This window comes from Lacerta agilis, chromosome 18, assembly GCF_009819535.1.
Source record: "Lacerta agilis isolate rLacAgi1 chromosome 18, rLacAgi1.pri, whole genome shotgun sequence".
Taxonomy (NCBI): domain Eukaryota; kingdom Metazoa; phylum Chordata; class Lepidosauria; order Squamata; family Lacertidae; genus Lacerta; species Lacerta agilis.
Window position 1 is genome coordinate 6527976 of NC_046329.1, and position 13317 is coordinate 6541292.

Sequence of the window (13317 nt, forward strand, 5' to 3'; positions counted from 1 at the left end):
CCGGGGGCCGCTCCACCGTCCCTCAGACCATGTGGTGGGCCGGACTATATGAATTCCTATGCCCCACACATAACTCAGAGATGCATTTTAAATAAAAACACACGTTCTACTCATGTAAAAACAATAGGCAGGCCCCACAAATAACCCAGAGGTGCATTTTAAATAAAAGCACACATTCTACTCATGTAAAAACACCAGCCAGGCCCTGCAAATAACCCAGAGATGCATTTTAAATAAAAGCACACATTCTACTCATGTAAAAACACCAGGCAGGCCCCACAAATAACCCAGAGATGCATTGTAAATAAAAGCACACATTCTACTCATGTAAAAACACCAGGCAGGCCCCACAAATAAACCAGAGATGCATTGTAAATAAAAGCACACGTTCTACTCATGTAAAAACACGCTGATTCCTGGACCGTCCGTGGGCCGGATTGAGAAGGCGATTGGGCTGCATCCGGCCCCCGGGCCTTAGGTTGCCGACCCCTAGCTTAAAGGAAGTTCATATAACAGTTCCATTTCATGTTCCTTAAGGAGATAAATGAAATTCACTGACAGCTATTTAAATAATAATAATAATAATAATAATAATAATAATAATAATAATAATAATAATAATGCAACCGTATAATCACAAATGGAAGCCTGTTAGTCAATAAAGTCACCCTGCGCACGCAAGGGTTTCTGCAGGTGAATTGCTAAGTCCCCATTCCTCCTCCTGCCGCTGCCCTGGCCGCGTTGCCCTCCGAAAATCTGCTCTGGAGGGCGGCGGCGGGGGGGGAAACACCCCCCCACCCCAGATTTAGGGGGTGGGGAGGGGAGGGGAGAGAGAAGGGAAGTTCTATTGGGCGGCCAGCAGTCTTTGCCCTTGGTGGAAAGACTTTCACTGGCTCCCACCCAACCTGAGCATTATTCTAAACAGCAAAGAGGGCCAGAGTCCGGGATAACTCGGTGCAAACGTGTACATTTTTAAGAGGCGTTTAAAGGTCATTCTGGCCTCTGCTTCACGAGTTATCTGATCCAGGGCATTTGTGGGGGGGGGGGGTGCCATCTCGAGGAAAAGGCCGAGAATATAGTACCACTATATTCTGCTCTGGTCAGACCTCACCTGGAATACTGTGTCCAGTTCTGGGCACCACAGTTCAAGAAGGATACTGACAAGCTGGAACATGTCCAGAGGAGGGCAACCAAAATGGTCCAAGGCCTGGAAATGATGCCTTATGAGGAACGGCTTAGGGAGCTGGGTATGTTTAGCCTGGAGAAGAGAAGGTTAAGGGGTGATATGATAGCCATGTTCAAATATATCAAAGGGTCTCATATAGAGGAGGGAGAAAGGTTGTTTTCTGCTGCTCCAGAGAAGCGGACACGGGGCAATGGATTCAAACTACAAGAAAGAAGATTCCACCTAAACATTAGGAAGAACTTCCTGACAGTGAGAGCTGTTTGGCAGTGGGATTTGCTGCCAAGGAGTGTGGTGGAGTCTCCTTCTTTGGAGGTCTTGAAGCGGAGGCTTGACATCCATCTGTCAGGAATGCTTTGATGGTGTTTCCTGCTTGGCAGGGGGTTGGACTGGATGGCCCTTGTGGTCTCTTCCAATTCTATGATTCTGCGTTGTCGCCAATGGGCAACCCACCTACGAGCAGGGTCTCCGCAGAAGCAGACCCTCCAACTGTCCCTAGTCCCAGATTTACAGAAGCCGTCCCGGTTTCTGACCTTGGAATGTCATGCTTTCTCCTTAGGGTCTAGGACCCCGGGTACTTTGGGGAGATGCTTCCTGGAACTAAAGCACCAGGCACGCAGAGCAGGTGCCCTTTCTTCTTCTTCTTGAATTGTGCTCGGAATCGTGCAAGCGGTGTGCTGCCCTCTGTGTATGTCTGTTTCTGCTTTTGCCTTCCTTAGATATCCCACACCAGAAACGCGCCCCCCCCATGACTTCTCATCCCAGATGTTCTCCGGCCTGTTCCCAGTGAGTAGGGGGGGGGAACGCTGCTAAATCCATCTCTCTCTCAGTCTCTCTCTCTCCCTGCCTCTCCCATTCTCTCAAGGCTCCCTCTTGCTTTTGAGAGCCAGTGTGGTGCAGTGGTTAAGAGCGGTAGACTTGTAATCTGGTGAACCGGGTTCGCTTCCCCGCTCCTCCACATGCAGCTGCTGGGTGACCTTGGGCTAGTCACGCTTCTCTGAAGTCTCTCAGCCCCACTCACCTCACAGAGGAAGGGAAAGGAGAATGTTCGCCGCTTTGAGACTCCTTCGGGTAGTGAAAAGCGGGATATCAAATCCAAACTCTTCTTCTTCTTCTTTGAACTGCTTGTGGGTTCCACCCCAGTCATCGCCCAGCACCCTCTGCAAAACCTCAAGTGATCCGAGAAAGATCTCAAGGAGGGACCCACAAACTAAGGACCCACAGCTCCAAGGAGTGTGGAGGGGGGGCTTTTTTAAGCAGGGGAGCAGGTGAAGGCTTTCGGCAGACCTCAGCCCGGACAGCTCCGTCTTGTCAGCTGTCGCTGGAGATCAAGGGGTTGGTCTTCAGGCCCGCTCTCATTCTGCTACTTTAATTAATGGGAAAGTTAAAAGTCATTAGGGCTGACGTCCTCTTACCCGGCCGGCAAGAAACGACAACCCTAATGATCGTTAGCGCAAATTTAAGGCATTGATTAAGGGGCTGAATGAGGCCCGGGCAGACAGCTGCCCTTCGTAACTGCCTCCTGCGTGTGTCAAAATCTTAAGACAAACCATAACTAAGCCCAAGTCTATGTCAATGTGTAAAGGTAAAGGGACCCCTGACCATTAGGTCCAGTCGTGTCCGACTCTGGGGTTGTGGCGCTCATCTCGCTTTATTGGTCGAGGGAGCCGGCGTACAGCTTCCAGGTCATGTGGCCGGCATGACAAAGCCGCTTCTGGCGAACCAGAGCAGCGCACGGAAACGCCGTTTACCTTCCTGCCTGAGCGGTACCTGTTTATCTACTTGCACTTTGACGTGCTTACAAATTGCTAGGTGGGCAGGAGCTGGGACAGAGCAACGGGAGCTCAACCCATCGCGGGGATTCGAACTGCCGACTTTCTGATCTCAGCAAGCCCCAGGCTCCCTGGTTTAACCCACAGCGTCACCCGCGTCCCTGTGTAGCCCCTCTCAGTTGAAAAAAAAACATGTCTTCTGCAGTCCCACTGTCCCCACTGTGGAAGGACGTGTGGGTCCAGAATTGGCCTCCACGGTCACTTATGGACTCATTGTTAAAACTGTGTTTATGGAAGACAATCTTATTCGGCTATGAGGGATCGCGAAGAAGAAGAAGAAGAAGGAGGAGGAGGAGGAGGAGGAGGAGGAGGAGGAGGAGGAGAAGAAGGAAGAAGAAAGGAGAAGAAGAAGTTGTTGTTGTTGACATGCAACTTGGAGCTGAGAAATGGTTTGACTTCGTGTTCTCTCCCCCAGACAAACCATGAGTGGCAATAAAAATACTTAACTAACTGACCAATCATGTCGGTTCTGCCCCTCTGCAACAAAAGTCCTGCCCCTCCTAACCAAGTCATGCCCCCCTCCCAACATCCTGGGTACACTCATGGTCTGCATGCATTGTGTCATGTGATCGATTATGCAGGTTGGGGTTTACCTCCCCACCCACCCCCCAAAAAATATTTTGTTCAAGTTGGCACCCTTGGTATATAGCCTAAGTTGCAGTTCCCACTTGGCATTTTCTAAATGTGAATTTCACCAACTTGGAAGTCAAGTCTGCAGACCTGGAAATGATTAATCCTGCAAGCTTATTCAATTTCTATCCCATCTCTCCCCCAGAGGAAAGCATGCATAGAACTTGTCTCTTCCTTCCTTCCTCCTCTCTCTCTCTCTCCTTCTCTCCCTCTCTCATAGAACTTGTCTCTTCCTTCCTCCTCCTCCTCCTCCTCCTCCTCCTCTCTCTCTCTGTCTGTCTGTCATAGAACTTGTCTCTTCCTTCCTTCCTCCCTCCTCTCTCTCTCCTTCTCTCCCTCTCTCATAGAACTTGTCTCTTCCTTCCTACTCCTCTCTCTCTCTGTCTGTCTGTCTGTCTGTCATAGAACTTGTCTCTTCCTTCCTCCTCCTCCCCCTCTCTCTCTCTCTCTCTCTCTCTCTCTCTCATAGAACTTGTCTCTTCCTTCCTCCTCTCTCTCTCTCTCCCTCTCTCCCTCTCTCATAGAACTTGTCTCTTCCTTCCTCCTCTCTCTCTCTCTCTCTCTCTCTCTCACACACACACACACACACATGTGCTTGATCTTCTCAACAACCCTGCAATGTAGGCCCGACTGAAACAGGGCGACTGGCCAAAAGCTCACCCAGTGAGCTTTTTTGGCTGAGTTGGTGTCATTTGAACCTGGGTCTCTGGACTCTTAGCCCAACACTCTTCCTGCTGTGATACGGTAGCTTTCCTTGTGACGTTGCTTTCCACGGGGTTTGCAGCTCGGCGGCTAATTTGGAATGTGTGTGTTTTGCTCGCCCGGCGATCCCACCACTTCATCAAGAGCGAATTCCATTTGACAGATGAATGCCCAGTGACCTACTTTCAGCCCGTCTTTGCGAGTAACTCTTTGCAGCCCACGGCAGATGTTGTTTAGTTTGCATTCACCCTGGGTTAGTTGTCGGCGCTTTAAAAGATAAGATGGGAGGCAGCGGTAGACGCCGGTTCCCTAGACCGGGTGGCTGGGAGATTGCCGGCTCTGGATGGGGTTACACTTCCTCTGAAGGAGCAGGTTCGTAGCTTGGGAGTCCTCCTGGATCCTTTGCCGTTGCTCGAGGCTCAGGTGGCCTCAGTGGCCTGGAGTGCTTTCCACCAGCTTCGGCTGGTGGCCCAGCTATGCACCTATCTGGACAGGGATAGCCTAACTAATGTTGTCTATGCTCTGGTAACCTCAAGGTTTGTTGTTGTTCAGTCGTTCAGTCGTGTCCGACTCTTCGTGACCCCATGGACCAGAGCACGCCAGGCACGCCTATCCTTCACTGCCTCTCGCAGTTTGGCCAAACTCATCTTAGTTGCTTCGAGAACACCGTCCAACCATCTCATCCTCTGTCGTCCCCTTCTCCTTGTGCCCTCCATCTTTCCCAACACCAGGGTCTTTCCCAGGGAGTCTTCTCTTCTCATGAGGTGGCCAAAGTACTGGAGCCTCAACTTCAGGATCTGCCCTTCCAGTGAGCACTCAGGGCTGATTTCTTTAAGGATGGATAAGTTTGATCTTTTTGCAGTCCATGGGACTCTCAAGAGTCTCCTCCAGCACCGTAATTCAAAAGCATCAATTCTTCGGCGGTCAGTCTTCTTTATGGTCCAGCTCTCACTTCCGTACAGTGGATAGCTCCCCCCAAATCCAGCCAGGGGGATAGCTCCCCCCAAATCAAGTAAATAAATAAAAATACGTAACTTAAAAAGTATGAATTGCGGAGAGATTTTGACAGATTTTACTGCTCACTTAGGGTCAAAAGAGAGTATTTAAAACAAAACAAAAACTGTTTTCATTCCAAATCTGCTAGACAGTGCATGGTGATGGGTGGGTGTCCAGGCCCCCCCGCCCAAGCATTAATCCTGGTTACACCCATGGAGAGAGAGAGAGAGAGAGAGAGAGAGATATCTGGACAGTGTAGCAAGGGGTTAAGCTTGTTTTTCCAAGTGGGAAATTTATCCCTGCCATGTCAGCTTTGGAACACAAGCCTAGATAAACAGCTTTGCCCTTGGCGTGCCTTTTTCGGGGGCCACAGTGACCCAGATCGCTGGCCCCCCATGGGACCCGAGAGCCAAGCTCTTCTCCGGAAAAAGGAGTTGGCTTCTCAGATTCCCTGGCCGATTGTCCCGGAGGGTGGAGGAGGATTTTGGCTGAATGGAAGAGGAGGAGCAGAGGGGAAGGACATGCTGCGAAGCAGGCCAGAGGGTTTGAGGCAAGGCCACAGGCAAAGGAGACTAAACCAAACCAAACCACCACAAACTGGCTAATAAATGTAAAAGGCAATTTACTAGAATAATAACTGAATGAAGATTGACTAATAACCATTACAATGCCATGTGCAGATCAATACTGGTGAACCTTTCAATGTCGACTCTAAACAAAATAAAAAATAAAAATAAAATCCTTCCAGTAGCACCTTAGAGACCAACTAATTTTGTTCTTGGTATGAGCTTTCATTTTCCCCTCTTCTTGGTTTTCCCTGCTTCATGGGAGGAAAGCAATGACAAACCTAGACAGCATCTTAAAAAGCAGAGACATCGCCTTGTTGACAAAGGTCCGTATAGTTAAAGCTATGGTTTTCCCAGTAGTGATGTACGGAAGTGAGAGCTGGACCATAAAGAAGGCTGATCGCCGAAGAATTGTTGCTTTTGAATTATGGTGCTGGAGGAGACTCTTGAGAGTCCCATGGACTGCAAGAAGATCAAACCTCTCCATGCTGAAGGAAATCAGCCCTGAGTGCTCACTGGAAGGGCAGATCCTGAAGCTGAGGCTCCAAGACTTTGGCCACCTCATGAGAAGAGAAGACTCCCTGGAAAAGACCCTGATGTTGGGAAAGATGGAGGGCACAAGGAGAAGGGGACGACAGAGGACGAGGTGGTTGGACAGTGTTCTTGAAGCTACCAACATGAGTCTGACCAAACTGCGGGAGGCAGTGGAAGACAGGAGTGCCTGGCGTGCTCTGGTCCATGGGGTCACAAAGAGTCGGACACGACTGAATGTCTGAACAACAACAACAACAACAATGAGCTTTCGTGTGCATGCACACTTCTTCAGATATCTGGTACTGGTATCTGAAGAAGTGTTCATGCACACGAAAGCTCATACCAAGAACAAACTTAGTTCTCTAAGGTGCTACTGGAAGGAATTTTTTTTATTTTGTTTTGACTATGGCAGACCAACACGGCTACCTACCTGTAACTGTTTCAGTGTGTGAATAACTGAACCATTCAACAAGTGGCTAAGCATTGAACAGGATCTTGATGCCAACAGAAGGTTCAAGCAGTTTGTTAAAGATGAACCGAATGGAGAGTTCTTCAGTAGGTCTAAAGTTGACACCACCCTGATGATGAAGGAAGAAATTGAATGAAATGTGATGCAGGCATGATGTATCTGGGGGGGGGCGGGGAGGTAGTCTTGGGCGACACCCCTTCTGTGCTAGGTGGGCAGGAGCTGGGACAGAGCAACGGGAGCTCACCCCGTCGCTGGGATTCGAACCGCCGACCTTCCGATTGGCAAGCCCAAGAGGCTCAGTGGTTTGGACCGCAGCGCCGCCTTTTTCCTTTCGTCTTCGTTTTTAACACTTCAAAGCCAAACAGCTCATATGTAAAAACCCCTGCGAATCCAAGACAGATTCCAACTGGGACAAAGAGTTCGAAGTTCCCCCAGAATACCAGTCCTTGCAGTTGTCTGTTGACCTGATATACATCACAAATAGAAACTCATTTCTAGATGTGTTTTAGTTACCATTACTGTGGATGCCTGGGTCGGCTTCCCTGCGCAGAGAAGTCAATCCACCCACGTACCCAGGCGAGCTTCGTTACCCAGGAGGACAATTAAAACATGCCGAGGCTCGTGGCTGCGAGCAGTTGCTATTAATTTGTTTTTTGCAGGGATAGTGGAAGAGAGAGTTTTGTCCCAGGGGAAAGGCCTTGGTTACGCTGAATGGTCGGGTCAGATGATCAGGATGTGTGCAATGTGTGTGTGTGGGGGGGGAGTTTTGCTTTTTCGACCCTCCCTGACGCAGCTCTGCATCCTATAATAAGATCTTTCCTCCTTTCGCAGATAAAAAATAAGGTTTCCTGATCCTAAAAATGGTAATGGCGTTTGGCTTCTTTCCGGTAGCTCCAGATTTCCTGGAGCTGAATCACAATTGGGTGTAGGGTTCAGCCACATTTGGCAGTAAAAGGGCCCAATAATAATAATAATAATAATAATAATAATAATAATAATAATAATAATAATAATAATAATAATAATAATGGAAAGCCAGTGTGATGTAGTGGTTAAGAGCGGTGGACTCGTAATCTGGTGAACCGGGTTCGCGTCTCCGCTCCTCCACATGCAGCTGCTGGGTGACCTTGGGCTAGTCACACTTCTCTGAAGTCTCTCAGCCCCACTCACCTCACAGAGGAAGGGAAAGGAGAATGTGAGCCGCTTTGAGACTCCTTCGGGTAGTGAGATAAAGCGGGATATCAAATCCAAACTCTTCTAAAGCAACCAGGACACATGGGCTTCTCCGATGAAGCTAGGGACGTCTTATTCCACCATCAGTATCTGAAGAAGTGTGCATGCACACGAAAGCTCATACCAGGAACAAACTCAGTTGGTCTCTAAGGTGCTACTAGAAAGAATTTTCGATTTTGTTTTGACTATGGCAGACCAACACGGCTACCCACCTGTAACTCCACCATCAGTGTATCTGAAGAAGTGTGCATGCACACGAAGGCTCATACCAAGAACAAACTCAGTTGGTCTCTAAGGTGCTACTGGAAAGAATTTTTTTATTTTGTTTCGAATAAAACATTAAACATTTTAAAAACTTCCCTATACCGTGGTACCTCTGGTTACGTACTTAATTCGTTCCGGAGGTCCGTTCTTAACCTGAAACTGTTCTTAACCTGAAGCACCACTTTAGCTAATGGGGCCTCCTGCTGCTGCTGCGCCGCCAGAGCACGATTTCTGTTCTTATCCTGAAGCAAAGTTCTTAACCTGAAGCGTTATTTCTGGGTTAGCGGAGTCTGTAATCTGAAGTGTCTGTAACCCGAGGTACCACTCTACAGGGCTGCCTTCAGATGTCTTCTAAAGGTTGTTTGTTACGCCTTTGTCTGGGGGGTCTCATAACTCCTTCCCCTACAGTGTTTCTCTGATGAAAATGTTGAACCTTCTGTTGGCATCAAGATCCTGTTCAATGCTTAACCACTTGTTGAATGGTTCAGTTATTCACACATTGAAACAGTTACAGGTAGGTAGCCGTGTTGGTCTGCCATAGTCAAAGCAAAATAAAAAAATTCCTTCCAGTAGCACCTTAGAGACCAACTAAGTTTGTTCTTGGTATGAGCTTTCGTGTGCTTGCACACTTCTTCAGATACCAGTACCACATATCTGAAGGAGTGTGCATGCACACGAAAACTCGTTGTTGTTGTTCAGTCATTCAGTCATGTCCAACTCTTCGTGACCCCATGGACCAGAGCACGCCAGGCACGCCTATCCTTCACTGCCTCCCGCAGTTTGGCCAGACTCATGCCAGTCGCTTCGAGAACACTGTCCCACCATCTCATCCTCTGTCGTCCCCATCTCCTTGCGCCCTCCATCTTTCCCAACATCAGGGTCTTTTCTAGGGAGTCTTCTCTTCTCATGAGGTGGCCATGAGTACCTGGAACCTCAACTTCAGGATCTGCCCTTCCAGTGAGCACTCAGGGCTGATTTCTTTAAGGGTGGATAAGTTTGATCTTTTTGCAGTCCTGATGAAAATAGGGACGTCCTAAGGAAAAGCAGGACATTCCGGGATCCATTGGGAAACCGGGACGGCTTCTGGGAATCTGGGGCTGTCCCTGGAAAATAGGGACACTTGGGGGGTCTGCTTCCTGTGGCTTTTTAGGTGCTACCTCGCAGGTTGGTTGTGAGGGTCAAAGGGGGGCAAGGTTAGGCAGGGAAACTCTGGTTGCTGCCTGGTTCCCAGGTGAAATGAGCACTGCAGGAGGAGAACCGGGACGGAAGGGAGGCTTTGCTTCGAACGAACGAACGGCTCTCCCTTTGTTCTTGGCACTGCCTGGGAGGCTTTGATGCAATCGCGGGCCTTTCGCACATCCTTTATTCCTCCCACACTCCCTCCTTCCTTCGGAGGTTACTGTGTGAAAGGTCGCTGGCAGCCGCAAGCAAAGGAAACCTGAGGTCTCTCTCCGGCAGGCGTCGCGGGATTGGGAGTTGGGGGGGGGGGTCTCTCCGAATATGAGCCCTTCCTTCCTTCCTTCCTTCCTTCCTTCCTTTCTTTCTTTCTTTCTTTCTTTTGGAGCCTACGCTTGCAATTAGAACCACATGGGCCCTCCGGCCGCTGCAAAGAACCGCAGCTCCCCGACTGCGCCACGAGAGATGGCGCAGTTGGGAACGCGGGGATCTGAATTGCGCTGAGGGCGTCAGAACGCTCGGCCCACCTGGCTCAGCATCGCCCGCACTGACTGGCAGCCGCTCTCCAGGGTTTCAGGGAGGGGGTCTCTCCCACCCGTGCCTGGAGATACAAGAAAAGGGATTGAACGGCTCAGAACCGCAATACCTCTCCTGTACAAACCTACCTGGACCCTGAGGGCCTCACCCTCTGAGGCCCTTATTTGTGTGCCTCCTTCGCAAGAGGTCAGGAGTGTGGCAACACGAGAACGGGGCCTTCTCAGTAGTGGCTCCCCATTTGTGGGGTGCTCTCCCCAAAAGAAATATATCAACAACCTCAGATATGCTGATGATACTACCTTGATGGCAGAAAGTGAGGAGGAATTAAAGAACCTTTTAATGAGGGTGAAAGAGGAGAGCACAAAATATGGTCTGAAGCTCAACATAAAAAAACTAAGATCATGGCCACTGGTCCCATCACCTCCTGGCAAATAGAAGGGGAAGAAATGGAGGCAGTGAGAGATTTCACTTTCTTGGGCTCCATGATCACTGCAGATGGTGACAGCAGTCACGAAATTAAAAGACACCTGCTTCTTGTGAGAAAAGCAATGACAAACCTAGACAGCATCTTAAAAAGCAAAGACATCACCGTGCCGACAAAGGTCCGTATAGTTAAAGCTATGGTTTTCCCAGTAGTAATGTACGGAAGTGAGAGCTGGACCATCAAGAAGGCTGATCGCCGAAGAATTGATGCTTTTGAATTATGGTGCTGGAGGAGACTCTTGAGAGTCCCATGGACTGCAAAAAGATCAAACCTATGCATTCTCAAGGAAATCGGCCCTGAGTGCTCACTAGAAGGACAGATCCTGAAGTTGAGGCTCCAGTACTTTGGCCACCTCATGAGAAGAGAAGACTCCCTAGAAAAGACCCTGATGTTGGGAAAGATGGAGGGCACAAGGGGAAGGAGACGAGAGAGGACGAGATGGTTGGACAGTATTCTCAAAGCTACCAACATGAGTTTGACCAAACTGCGAGAGGCAGTGAAGGATAGGCGTGCCTGGCGTGCTCTGGTCCATGGGGTCAAGAAGAGTCGGACATGACTGAACGACTGAACAACAACAACAACTCCCCAAAAGAGGCTCACTTGGCACCTTCATTACATATCTTTAGACACCAGCGGAAGCCAGTCCTCTTTCCCCGGGCCTTTGGCTAATTCATCAGTCTCTGTTACAGGTAGGTAGACGTGTTGGTCTGCCATAGCCAAAACAAAATAATATTTTATTTTATTTTGTTTCATCAGTCTCTGGCTTTTTAGACTGTGTCAGACGCTTCAGGTTTCCCTATTTTCCCACTAAAGGAAGAACGGATACAAAAAAACAAACAAACCATGGAATATGCAGAAATGGTGAAACTTACCAGAAGAATAGGAAATCAAGATAACAAACCTCTTATAAAAGAATGGAAATAGTTTATTGAATATTTACAGATGAATTGCAAACCGATAAAAACATTGGCGGGATTGTCGTAATAACCTGCAGTTTTATATTTACAGTAGATGTACATATGAGCAAGTTAAATGAACTTGCATATGCAGAAGATAGAAAAAAAATGAATTGAAGGAACCACAGAAAGAGGGGGAAGAAAGTCAAATTCGGAAACGTTAAATCGATTGTATAGCTAGTGGAATGTATAAATTTGAAAATATAAAGCAGGGGTCCCCAAACTAAGGCCCGGGGGTCAGATGTGGCCCAATCGCCTTCTAAATGCGACCCGCAGACAGTCCGGGAATCAGCGTGTTTCTACATGAGTAGAATGTGTCCTTTTATTTAAAATGCATCTCTGGGTTATTTGTGGGGCCTGCCTGGTGTTTTTACATGAGTAGAATGTGTCCTTTTATTTAAAATGCATCTCTGGGTTATTTGTGGGTCCTGCCTGGTTTTTTTACATGAGTAGAATGTGTGCTTTTATTTAAAATGCATCTCTGGGTTATTTGTGGGGCCTGCCTGTTGTTTTTACATGAGTAGAATGTGTCCTTTTATTTAAAATGCATCTCTGGGTTATTTGTGGGGCCTGCCTGTTGTTTTTACATGAGTAGAATGTGTCCTTTTATTTAAAATGCATCTCTGGGTTACTTGTGGGGCATAGGAATTCGTTCATTTTTTCCCCCAAAATATAGTCCGGCCTCCCACAAGGTCTGAGGGATGGTGGACTGGCCCCCTGCTGAAAAAGTTTGCTGACCCCTGATATTAAAAAAAACAAGAAGGAGGGAAGTCAAAACTCGGCGGAGTTCTTGTAATATTGTAAAACTGTATGTGACAAATGTGTGTTAAGTTTTGCTTATTTTTGAAAATAAAAAATATATCTGCAAAAAAAACAAAAAACTAAAAACAAAACAAAAACTAGAATGGGCCAATGGCCTGATCCAGCGGCCTCTTTTTATCCCCAGCTCCAAAGGATGTCCGCTCTTAAGCATTACGGGGAATGAAACTGGCACCAGCTATTTTCACTGGTGGCATCGCACTGAGGGCATTGTGGGTAACCAAAACGGCAGCTGCCTCCCGTAGCTGACGGGGTGACTGGAACCCTCCCCACCCTGGAAAACCAGTTCTGCCTTTCTGCTCCTTATGCAAGCCAGACCGGACGAAACCTTACAAACCCACAACATTGTTCTCTTCCCTGATGACGTGAACCGCCGCACCCCCCACCTTCCAACCCACCTCATTTGGTCACCGCAATCCATTCAAGTTTGTTCTGTCCTGAACCTTTACACACTGACTCCCTGTTCCCCCCTGCAGCCCCGAAGGTCAAGCGTGGGAAGAGGAGGAGAACAGGACAGGAGGAGGGAATCAAATTCAACCAGCAGATCGCACCGGATAACCTGTCTCTGTAATCAAAACAGCCGTGTGCCAAGGATAGGACAGTCTTTAAGTATGCCACAACAGCAGTAAGAATTCTACTAGCAAAAAAATGGAAGACAGAGGATATACCAACGACTGAAGATTGGCAGATGAAAGTAATGGACTATATGGAGCTTGCTGAACTGACCGGGAAACTCCGAGACCAGAGGGACGACGCGGTGGAGAAAGATTGGGGGGGAAATTTAAAGTATACCTGAAGAAGTATGCTAGAATTAGTATTTAAAACAAGCAGGAAGAAACAGTTAGGCTACAGATACAGAAGTTAGATAAGACGTAGAATAGATGAAGTAATGTTAAGGTTATTAAATAAGATAAGATGATTAGAGTGCCATTTTCC